This window comes from Saccopteryx leptura, chromosome 1 (genome assembly GCF_036850995.1).
Source record: "Saccopteryx leptura isolate mSacLep1 chromosome 1, mSacLep1_pri_phased_curated, whole genome shotgun sequence".
Lineage (NCBI taxonomy): Eukaryota > Metazoa > Chordata > Mammalia > Chiroptera > Emballonuridae > Saccopteryx > Saccopteryx leptura.
The window spans coordinates 363,757,597-363,770,413 of NC_089503.1; the positions used below are offsets into that span (position 1 = coordinate 363,757,597).

At 41.0% G+C, this 12,817-nt stretch overlaps 1 protein-coding gene across 2 annotated transcripts in view; it reads left to right on the plus strand.

Moving 5' to 3' along the window:
• Positions 1 to 12,817, plus strand: part of RAB23 (RAB23, member RAS oncogene family) — a 57,244-nt gene that overhangs the window by 11,109 nt on the left and 33,318 nt on the right. The gene's annotated exons all lie outside the window — the stretch shown is intronic.

The window sequence follows — 12,817 nt, forward strand, 5'->3', positions numbered from 1 at the left end:
ATTTTGTTACAACACATGAAATTTAATGTACTGTAGGAGGTCAAAGAAGTGTGAGGGACGTGTAAGCAGAAAGAGCTACAGCTGCGGGATTTAGGACTCTAAAAGGTAGGGTCAAGAAAAGCTTACATTTCTACTTACACCATTCACAAAAATCAACTCAAAATGGATAAAAGACTTAAATGTAACTCGTGAAACCATAAGCATCTTAGAAGAAAACATAGACAGTAAGCTCTCCTACTTCTCTCATAGTAATATATTTGCTGATTTATCTCCACGGGGAAGTGAAATAAAAGACAGGATAAACAAATGGGACTATATCAAACTAAAAAGTTTTTGCACAGCTAAAGACAGTATGAACAGAATAAAAGACAAACCACACAATGGGAGAACATATTCGACAGTATGTCTGATAAGGGGTTAATAACCAAAATTTATAAAGAACTTATAAAACTCAACACCAGGAAGACAAATAATCCAATCAAAAATGGGCAAAAGAAATGAATAGACACTTCTCCAAAAAGGACGTACAGATGGTCAATAGACAGATGAAAAAATGTTCAACATCACTGATCATTAGAGAAATGCAAATTAAAACCACAATGAGATATCACCTCACACCTGTCAGAATGGCGTTTATTAACAAAACAACACACTATAGGTGCTGGTGAGGATGTGGAGAAAAGGGAACCCTCCTGCACTGCTGGTGGGAATGCAGACTGGTGCAGCCACTGTGGACAACGGTATGGAGATTCCTCAAAAAATTAAAAATCGAACTGCCCTTTGACTCAGCTATCCCACTTTTAGGAATATATCCCAAGAACACCATAGCACTGTTTCAAAAGGAGAAATACACCCCCATGTTTATGGCAGCATTGTTTACAATAGCCAAGATCGACCAAGTGTCCGTCAGTGGACTAGTGGATTAAAAAGCAGTGGTACATGTATACAATGGAATACTATGGGACCATGAAGAAGAAGGAAATCTTACCTTTTGTAACAACATGGATGGACCTGGAAACTATTATGTAAGTGAAATAAGCCAGGCAGAGAAAGAAAAACATCATATGACCTCACTCATTTGAGGAATCCAATGAACAATGTGAACTGAGGAATGGAATTGAGACAGAGGAGGGATCAAAGGGACCAGAGGAAAAGAGGACAGAGGGAAAGGGGATGATAGGATGGGATAAACCTGAAGGGAAGGGGGGAGGGTGCTAGCGGGAGGGGGGGTAGGGAGATGTTGAGGGGAATACGGGGGAGGGGAGATGCATTCGGGGCAACACTAGAATCTATGTAAACAATTAAATTTAAAAGAAAGAAAGAAAGAAAGAAAAGCTTACATTTCTAAGTGTCCAGTACATTTTCCTATAAAATTTTGTACTTTTTTTCGGCATTTAAAACGGCATTTTTTAGCCCTGACCAGATAGTTCAGTTGCTGAGACCATCATCTCGAAGCACAGAGGTTGCTGATTCGGTCCTGGGTCAGGGCACATACAGGAACAGCTCAATGTTCCTGTCTCTCTCTTCCCCTTCCTCTCTCACTGAAATCAATAAATAAAAATTTTAGAAAATAATAAATAAAACAGCATTTTTAGTGTTTTTCCAACTGCCAATCGTGATTGTAATGAGAACAGTGTAACTGAAAGCTTTATCTAACACCATGTAGCATTATAGTCTTTTGATGCTTTTAAATGTATATCTTGTTTTTTACACTTTTGAAAATGTGGGATTTACTATAATAATGACAACAGAGGTCTAATAAGTGTGTAATTACACTAACTTATAAACAACCAAAGAAGTTGCCTTTCTAAATTGGTACCAAGGAAACTTGACTTCCACTACCTGCTCTAAGAAAACATTTTGGTTCCTTGAGAAGTAAGAGGTACCCCTCTTGGGTGGCACCCTAATAATGTCACCATTCCGCCCTGCTCACTGTTTGCTGTGTTTGTAAAGGCTTCCCATGGCTTGGATCATTGCCTCTTTGGGGGTACCAGTTTGGCTCTTGAGCACCAGCATCATGGTGTGGGGTGATATCATGTTATTACTCCCTAGAACTCTTAAAATAGATGGTATTCTTATCAAATTATGAATTTCGTGACCATTGATAGTGTGGATTATTGAGTCCTAAATATGTACAGTTTATTCCTGAGTAAAGGTTATTTGTATTTTTTTAGTGGGGTTATTACCACCACAATTGCTTCCAGCCCTCTCCCCAGACAATACACAGAAAGAAATAAAACAAAAAACCTAGGTGAAAACATCAATAATAATAGGAATACATGATGTTGTCTTTCCTTTTTACCTACCTAGCTTTTTTCTCTGTTAAGTCTTGCTGTGAAATATATGCTCTTTTTATGAGGGCAAAAATAGGTTGAACTATTTTTTTTTAAAGTTTTTATGACTTGATATGGTCATATTACTTTTTAACCAGTATGTTATGTTTGGGGAATGTATTTATTAATATGCATCTCTAATTCACAAAGGCAAAACTATGTGAATCTACAATTATCCCCAAATAAAGTTTGACTTAAAAAAAGACAAAACTGATCAAATGCCAAAAATGATTTGATTTGTGCTTGACCAGGCGGTGTTGCAGTGAATAGTGCATCGGACTGGGACACAGAGGACCCAAGTTCAAGACCCTGAGGTTGCCATCTTGAGCGTGGGTTCATCTGGTTCGAGCAGAGCTCACCAGCTTGGACCCAAGGTTCGTGGCTTGAGCAAAGGGTTACTCGGTCTGCTGTAGCCCCACCGTCAAGGCACATATGAGAAAGCAATCAATGAACAACTAAGGCGCAGCAACGAAAAATTGCTGCTTCTCATCTCTCTCCCTTCCTTTCTGTCTATCCCTATCTATCCCTCTCTCTGTCTCTGTCAGATAAATAAATAAATAAATAAATAAATCCTGACCAGGCGGTGGCGCAGTGGATAGAGTGTCAGACTGGAATGTGGAGGACCCAGGTTCGAGACCCCAAGGTCGCCAGCTTGAGCGCGGGCTCATCTGGTTTGAGCAAAGCTCACCAGCTTGAACCCAAGGTCTTTGGCTTGAGCAAGGGGTTATTCAGTCTGCTGAAGGCCCACAGTCAAGGCACATACAAGAAAGCAATCAATGAATAGCTAAAGGTGTCACAACAAAAAACTGATGATTGATGCTTCTCATCTCTCTCCGTTCCTGTCTGTCTGTCCCTGTCAATCTCTTTCTCTGACTCTCTGTCTCTGTAAAAAAAAAAAAAAAAAAAAAAATTATTTGTATATAAAGAAAAAGGAGAAAATGTTGGAACCATACGGTTAAGTAGATCATTTGGGTCCCTGATTAAAACAAAAAAAGACCAGGCAGCAAAAAATTCCTTAATTTGTACTATAGTTGATATTAATGCTTTCTCCATATTTGCAGTAAGATTGTGTTTGACATTACTATCTCTTAATTTTTTAAATTTGGTCTATTCAGTTTGTTGTGTACTTCTTTTTTTTGAGAGAGAAGAGACAGACAGGGAAGGAGAGAGATGAGAAGCATCAAACTTGTTGCATCATTTTAGTTATTCATTGATTGCTTTCTCATATGTGCCTTGACTAGGGGGCTCCATCTGAGCCAATGACCCCTTACTCAAGCCAGTGACCTTGGGTCTCAACCTACCATGACCATGGAGTCATGTCTATGATCCAATGCTTAAGCCAGTGACCCTACGCTCAAGCTGGTGAGCCTGTGCTCAAGCCAGCAACCTCGGTTTCAAACCTGGGTCCTCAGTGTCCCAGGTCGAAGCTCTATCCACTGCGCCCCGCCTGGTCAGGCTGTTGTGTACCTCTTTTGGTACTTTTAGGTGACCACAAATCATACTATTTTTCTTTAATATGTCTACAAAAATCATTCTGTGCCAGAAGCTTAAAAGAGCCCATAATTAATATTTACATCTTAATTTACAACAGGTGATTTTTACATTTCTTTCCACTTTGTTTCATTTGGACTAAAAGGCTTTAAACAGCTTTGATTTCTCTATAGTTAATATTTTAACTTAAAGTAATCTTAAGCATATAAGTAAATATCTATTAAAAGCCTTTCTTAAAAAGTAACTTTTTTAGCCAACTATGTTAATATGGCAAAGAGGGTGGGATAATGAGTCAGGTCTTAAATTTCAGCTTTTTCTAAGTGATAAGAATAAATATTTATCACATCTCAGTTTGAGTTAAGAAACAGTGGAAATTATGCCTATTTGAGGAATGGCGCATTGAACTTCCTTTTATGCTTTCCCTCGGGGTTCCCTCAGAAAGCTTTTGGTTGCTAACAACAGAAAAGCAATTTCAAACTGACTTAAATTACAATGGTTTGTTAGTTGTTCAACAGAAAAATGGAAGAGCAGAGCTTGCAGTTGTATCCCTGGCTTGCCTCCCTCCCTGCGTGGGTTCCTCTCATGCTGGCTCTTCTCTGGGGTGCGAGGTTGCTACCATCAGCAGTGGAAGACACTGGGTTTTCACATCCCTGGTGGAGAGGGCTACTGCCCACAACAGCGGATCAGATGTCCTGAGCTTTTAGCTGATTAGGCCACCCTTGACCAGATTACAGTAAGTAGTCAGCGGAGTGGGATCACCCTAATGGGCTGGGTGCATTTAGGGCCTCACCTCCCAGAGCAGAGGGGACAGTTATCCTGTCTAAACCAGGCCTGCTGTTCAGGGGGGGGAGGTGTTCTCAGGAAAGGAGGCGAATGGATGCCAGTTAGGCAGCCAGGTGATATCTCCTACTAGCAGTGTAGATTCCGAGAAGATGTATAAATAGAAATGAAGACCAGGAAGCATAAATTAAGATGCGGATTTGGTGGTGAAGCACTGTACGTGATGAAATTATGGCTTATTGCTTTATGTCCTAGAAATATATTTTTCAAGATACATAAAAATTATGTAAATTTAATTTTTAAAAATGAAAAGTTTAACTGTAATTCATTTATTTTTTTGTTTTATTTTTATTTTTAATTTTATTTAGAAAATTAACTTTTAACAGGGTGACATTGATCAATAAGAGCATATAGGTTTCAGGTAAACATTTCTATAGAATTTGAACTGTTGATTATGTTGTATACCCATCACCCAAAGTCAAATCATTTTCTGTCACCTTATATTTGTCCCTCTTTATACCGTTCCATCAACCCCTCCCCCAAGTTTCCCTCCCCTATGTCCCCTTCCCCCTGGTGACCACTTCACTTTTATCTATGTTCATGAGTCTCAGTTTTATATTCCACCTATGTGTGAAATCAGACAGTTCTTAGCTTTTCCTGATTTACTTATTTCAGTCAGTATAATGTTCTCAGGTTCCATCCATGTTGTCGTAAATGGCACTATGGCGTCATTTCTTATGGCTGAATAGCATTCCATTGTATATATACACCACATCTTTATCTATTCCTCTATAGAGGGACACTTTGGTTGTTCCCATGTCTTGGCCACTGTGAATAATGCTGCATTGAACATGGGGGTGCATGTGTCTTTATGTACCAATGTTTTAAAAGACCTATTATACTAAAAACCATCACTCAAAGGCATTGTTGTATTCTTTGAATGATGATTTCATTGTATAGTGAGACATGTTGAAACATGACCTCCTTGTAAATAGGTTAGAACAGAGCACAGATCATATTAGGAAGCCTTTGGGGATCCCGCATAATCCCTCTTCAGCTCTTAAAAAAGTCTAGCCTAGGCAGAAGAAAGCATACATAGTACGGAAAGTTATATACAATTTAAAATAGATTTTCGTTATATTTTTTTTACTGTGATTGGTTCTAAGAAAAAGATGTTTTTCTGCAACATACATAAACGAAGTTATAGACTTGAGACCTATTATCCAAGATGATGCACAGAAGCAGAAAACCTTTAATTTTTTTAAAATGTATTTTCACAAACAAATTATTTTAAATTGTTGGAAGTGAAATAGATTTGAACAAGAAGCTATTTATAAATTATAATTATAAAACGCAAGAAAGACTATATAAGTCTCTCAGATTTATTTTGAAATTATATGAGCATGGAACCAGTGATCGATCGGTTTATTGAGTAATTTGTATGCTTTAGATTACAGAGTATCAAAGAGAATAAGGAACAAGTACTTTATATCTAGAGTAATAGCTAATTAATATAGAAAGCCTGTGTTTCTGATTGGTCGTTGCTGTGTTCTGTAGAGCAGTGTTTCTTAAGTTTTAATGTGCAGATGATTTCCCTGGGGACTTGTTAAATGGAGACTCTATACTCAGTAGCTCTGCAGGAGGCTCTGAGATTCTTTATTTCTGCACCACCCAGGTGACACTGAGGCTGCTGGTCCTCAGCTATACTCAAACTAGTCTAGAGACCATTTTGTAGTGTCTTTCAGCTATCTGAGGGTAGAATTACTCTACATATTATGTGTCTTGGGATTATTTTCTGAATTGCATTCAGATCAGAAATAGTAACTTTTTTTGAATGATCTTATTAGTAATAAGCATTTGCTATTGGTGATCCTTATAATTGACTCCCCAAAATTTATTTACATCTCTGTTTCCTGATGTGTGGATAAGAAGGTAGTTTGTTAACTATTGGAAGTGATTCCTTTGTGGGTTACTGGTATCTAAGATGGTTCTTAGGGAAGGTAGTATAGAAGGAGGATTGAATAGTAGAAAAATAAAGGTCTTTGTGCCTTTAAATATAAAGGTATTAGATGTGCCCAAATGACTACAACAGAGAAATTAAAACTAACTTTCCTAAAACTGAATGGTTCCAACACATAACAGGAAGTCAGAGGAAGAAAAAGAACTGAAAACAGTGTAAGGGCATTTTTGAATTAAGAATATTTATAGGCCCTGGCTGGTTGGCTCAGCGGTAGAGCGTCGGCCTGGCGTGCGGGGGACCCGGGTTCGATTCCCGGCCAGGGCACATAGGAGAAGCGCCCATCTGCTTCTCCACCCCCCCTCCTTCCTCTCTGTCTCTCTCTTCCCCTCCCGCAGCCAAGGCTCCATTGGAGCAAAGATGGCCCGGGCGCTGGGGATGGCTCCTTGGCCTCTGCCCCAGGCACTAGAGTGGCTCTGGTCGCAGCAGAGTGAAGCCCCGGAGGGGCAGACCATCGCCCCCTGGTGGGCAGAGCATCGCCCCTGGTGGGCGTGCCGGGTGGATTCTGGTCGGGCGCATGCGGGAGTCTGTCTGACTGTCTCTCCCCGTTTCCAGCTTCAGAAAAATACAAAAAAAAAAAAAAAAAAAAAAAGAGAATATTTATAGTAGTATGTTGAACAGGGTACAGCTCATAAAGTGACCAAAATGCAACTTTTGTTTTGTCTGTCACCATTCCTTTATATTTGATTAGGCAGTAGGAGGAGGTGAAGTCTTTCTTTGACCCTCAATGAAAACCCCCTCAGCTCATGGCTTTTCTGGTCACTCTCAATAATGTTATTCAACTGCCTGATGGTTATTTGTAGTCATGAACATGATCTCAATTTGGTACTTAGATTAGTCAATCCTGTGTATTAATCACAACTCCAAACATATAAATAGTTGAGCATTAAATCTCTGATCCTTTCTGGGGTTTTGGCGGGCTGGTACCTGTGGTCTGTAACGAGAGTTGGTGCCTTGCCTCCTCCAGCTTGCTTCTCTAGCTTGCTGGAGATGTTTATTCCCCTGGGTCAGGCCTAGGGGAAGAGCAAATTGGGAGACAAGGGCACTGTGGGTGTTATCTTTGTCCTATTTGGGGCCTTCTGGGTGGCAAATATTTTTTTTTTATATTTATTTATTAAATTTAATGCAGTGACATTGATAAATCAGGGTACATACGTTGAGAGAAAACATCTCTAGATTATTTTGACATTTGATTGCGCTGTATACCCCTCCCCCAAAGTTAAATTGTCTTCTGTCATGTTCTATCTGGTTTTCTTTGTGCCCCTCCCCTCCCCCAACCCCTCACTCCTTCTTCGCCCCCTCCCCCCTCCCCCACTCCCCACCCCTGTTGCCATCACATTCTTTTTTTTTTTTTTAATTTTTTTAATTTTTAATTTTTTATTTTTTTATTTTTTACAGAGACAGAGAGTGAGTCAGAGAGAGGGATAGACAGGGACAGACAGACAGGAATGGAGAGAGATGAGAAGCATCAATCATTAGTTTTTCATTGCACGTTGCAACACCTTAGTTGTTCATTGATTGCTTTCTCATATGTGCCTTGACCGTGGGCCTTCAGCAGACCGAGTAACCCCTTGCTTGAGCCAGCGACCTTGGGTCCAAGCTGGTGAGCTTTGCTCAAACCAAATGAGTCTGCACTCAAGCTAGCGACCTCAGGGTCTCGAACCTGGGTCCTTCCGCATCCCAGTCCGATGCTCTATCCACTACGCCACCTCCTGGTCAGGCAACATCACATTCTTGTTCATGTCTCTGAGTCTCATTTTTATGTCCCTTCTGTGTATGGATTCATATAGTTCTTAGTGTTTTTTCTGATATACTTATTTCACTCCGTATAATGTTATCAAGATCCATCCATGTTATTGTAAATGATCCGATGTCATCATTTCTTATGGCTGAGTAGTATTCCATAGTATATATGTACCAAAGCTTTTTAATCCACTCGTCCTCTGACGAACACTTGGGCTGTTTCCAGATCTTCGCTATTGTGAACAATGCTGCCACTAACATGGGGGTGCATTTCTCCTTTTGGAGCCGTTCTATGGTGTCCTTGGGGTATATTCCTAAAAGTGGGATAGCTGGGTCAAAAGGCAGTTCGATTTTCAGTTTTTTGAGGAATCTCCATACTGTTTTCCACAGTGGCTGCACCAGTCTGCATTCCCACCAGCAGTGCAGGAGGGTTCCCTTTTCTCCACATCCTCGCCAGCACTTATTCTGTGTTGTTTTGTTGATGAGCGCCATTCTGGCTGGTGTGAGGTGATATCTCATTGTGGTTTTAATTTGCATTTCTCTAATGATTAAAGTCTCAGTCAAAAAACTACTGGACCTGATAAATGAATTCAGCAAAGTGGCAGGATATAAAATCAATACTCAGAAATCAGAGGCATTTTTATACACCAACAATGAACAGTCAGAAAGAGAAATTAAGGAAATAATCCCCTTCACAATTACAACCAAAAAAATAAAGTACCTAGGAGTAAACTTAACCAAGGAGACTAAAGACTTGTACTTGGAAAATTACAAAGCATTGATAAAAGAAATCAAGGAAGATACAAACAAGTGGAAGCATATACCGTGCTCATGGTTAGGGTGGCAAATGTTTAAAGACAATTCTCTAGCTAGTTGTCATGGATTCCTTAAAGGTTCTCATTCCTGGGGATGTTTCTTCAGGGCAAACGTAGACTTCTGTCGTGCATTTGGCTTTGCTCCTTTGTGGGACTCAGCATTCCACCTCCATCTCCTTTATGCTAAGCTCTCGTCACGGGAGAAGTGGCCCTAATGGACATGATTTAAAGTGACCCCAGTGGGCTTATCTCTTAGACGTGTTTCCGTACTTGTGCCCTCCTTGTCTGACCATCAGGGGGAGTCAGTTACTCTCACACACAGCTCTCTTCTCTTGTCTGTTGGTCTGTGTTTTCCCTCTTGTTCCGAGCCCTGGCATCTCTCTGAGGCTTGCATCGAGGCAGGATCAGTCCAGAGAATCCCCCGGTTGCTGCGACTACTTACCGGGCTCCATAGGGGTCTTGCTGGAGTCCATCCCTCCAGGTTGAAACGCAGGAGGTAATGGTAGCACTCTTCCCCCAGCCATCCCACCTCTTGAAAGAGAGAGGGGTTGGGGTGGACAGTACTTTCTCTAAAGAAATCATTTATAATTCTTCTCCCATTTCCCTTCTCATTCTTCCTCATATGTGCCTTGACCATGGGCCTTCAGCAGACCCAGTAACCCCTTGCTTGAGCCAGCGACCTTGGGTCCAAGCTGGTGAATTTTTGCTCAAGCCAGATGAGCCCGCGCTCAAGCTGGTGACCTCGGGGTCTCGAACCTGGGTCTTCCGCATCCCAGTCCAACGCTCTGCGCCACCACCTGGTCAGGCTCCCTTCTCATTCTTAAAAAAAATTCTTGAAGTGCTCAAGGGAGTTCCAGTGAATTGTAGGATTTATAGCTATTTCCTCTGTAAATTCTGCAAATAATAATCTCACACACATTTTGGAATCTGGTATTTGTGATTGGTTTTATTGGTACCTCAATCAAAAAAGGGCCCTCTTTTAACTTTTTTTAGTATATATTAGAAAGGGCTTTCTAAATTTTTATTGACTTTATTGAGGTGACGTTGGTTAATAAAAGTATATAGGTTACAGTGTACAATTCTATAATACATCTGTACATTGTATTGTGTATTCACTAACCCAAGTCAAATCTCCTTTGATCATCATTTTATCCCCTCTACCCCCTCCCTTCTGCCAGGAGGGGCAGAGAGCTTTGGTGGGCAGCCCCCAGGGGTGAGAAGCTGGAGCTGCAGCTGCGCACAGGGACCTGGGCAGGGACAGAGCCCCGGGGTGCTGCCATGGTGGTCTGACAGGTAGCAGTCCCGGCAGAGAAATGAAGCCACAGAGCTTTGTTTATTTAGGGTTTTCCTAAACACAAAGGAACCATAATGCATTATAATTTGACAGAATATTTCCTATGGATGGGTGATTTCAGTTAGGGAAAATTAAAACAAATAGTCCAACATTTGTCAGAATTTTTATAGAACTGCAAAAGTCATTCAGGTTGTGGGGTTTTTTTCATTTTGATTATATATTTTGGTTTAATAAGATGAGTTGGTTGCAGCATTAATCTGAAGGCTTACTATCAAGGTAAGCCATTCTGCTTCAGAGATATGGGTACTATTTTTTCTAAAGATTGTAATTACTCTTAATAAAAACTACATTCAGCTGATTTAAAAAAAATTGTTATTACTCTTGTTACAACTTATCTTTGTCATCTTTCAAGTTTTATACTTTCTGTAGGCTTTTTTCCTATGTTCTTTCTTCCTGTACATTGGATAGTCTCCTTTCCTCCTGTGGTTTAAGAGGCACACATCCTCTCATTAGTCTTAGCTCCTTTATGAGTTTGAGCTTCCCCACCTCCCCAGACACACCCAAAGCAGTTTTTGGCACAACAGGGTGAGGATAATTTATTAGGGAGGCAATCCCGGGAGCAGAAGTGAGAGAGAGAGAGAGACTACGGAAAGAGGGAGAAAAAACTTGTAAAGGGTGTATTAAAGAGCTAGTTAGAACTGTATCCCATCCCCCACAAGTTGAAACTCCCCCCCCCCCAGAGGCTTTAGTTCCCCTTAGAACAGTGGTCCCCAACCCCCGGGCCACAGACCAGTAGTGGTCTGTGGGCCATTTGGTACCGGTCCGCAGAGAAAGAATAAGTAACTTTCATTATTTTCGTTTTATTTACATTTAAGTCTGAACGATGTTTTATTTTTTAAAAATGACCAGATTCCCTCTGTTACATCCGTCTAAGACTCACTCTTGACACTTGTCTCGGTCACATGATACATTTATCCGTCCCACCCTAAAGGCTGGTCCATGAAAATATTTTCTGACATTAAACCGGTTCATGGCCCAAAAAAGGTTGGGGACCACTACCTTAGAGGATTCGATGAACCAGTGGTCCCTTTGGAAGTGTCAGAAAAAGCCCTGAGGCAGGAAAGCAGGAGCCCCTGCAGCAGACACGGAGGGGGGCACTGGCAGTGGGGCAGTAACTGTCTCGGTAGCCGCAGTGACAGCAGGGGCAGAAGGGACGCACGCAGGTCCTCCAGTGTCTGCTATGTGTATTTATTTTACCTACCTCTCTTGATTGCTTAAATGTATCAATATTACATCTTTCTCCTCTTCAGACAGCCACCCGAGCGTATCCCCATATTACATCTTTCTCCTCTTCAGACGGCCACCCGAGCGTATCCCCATATTACATCTTTCTCCTCTTCAGACGGCCACCCGAGCGTATCCCCATATTACATCTTTCTCCTCTTTAGACAGCCACCCGAGCGTATCCCCATATTACATCTTTCTCCTCTTCAGACAGCCACCCGAGCGTATCCCCATATTACATCTTTCTCCTCTTCAGACAGCCACCCGAGCGTATCCCCATATTACATCTTTCTCCTCTTCAGACAGCCACCCGAGCGTATCCCCATATTACATCTTTCTCCTCTTCAGACGGCCACCCGAGCGTATCCCCATATTACATCTTTCTCCTCTTCAGACGGCCACCCGAGCGTATCCCCATATTACATCTTTCTCCTCTTCAGACGGCCACCCGAGCGTATCCCCATATTACATCTTTCTCCTCTTCAGACGGCCACCCGAGCGTATCCCCATATTACATCTTTCTCCTCTTCAGACGGCCACCCGAGCGTATCCCCATATTACATCTTTCTCCTCTTCAGACGGCCACCCGAGCGTATCCCCATATTACATCTTTCTCCTCTTTAGACGGCCACCCAAGCGTATCCCCATATTACATCTTTCTCCTCTTCAGACAGCCACCTGAGCGCATCCCCACGTTTCTTTGGTCCCTCCCCGCTCAGTACCCCACTAAGTAAGTAATTTTGAGTTTGTTACACATATACTTTGTATTTTATCCTTTGACCCTTAATTTTGTAAAAAAAAATGTTATGTTTTTCTTAATCATTCTTGCTGCCCATGTTTCTAGAACTACCTTCATAGTTTTTCTTTTTTTGTTTTTAAAAATTACTTGCTTTCTCTAAGGATTGTTTTGTTTTGTTTTGAAGTGTCAAAGATTTTGTATACCTGGAAATACCTTTTGGACCCTTGAATTAAATGCCAGTTGATTAGATATAAAATTCTAGGTTTAAAGCTAACAAAGAGTTTTATAATAAAACTTAAATAAAAGTTAAAGTATGATTAA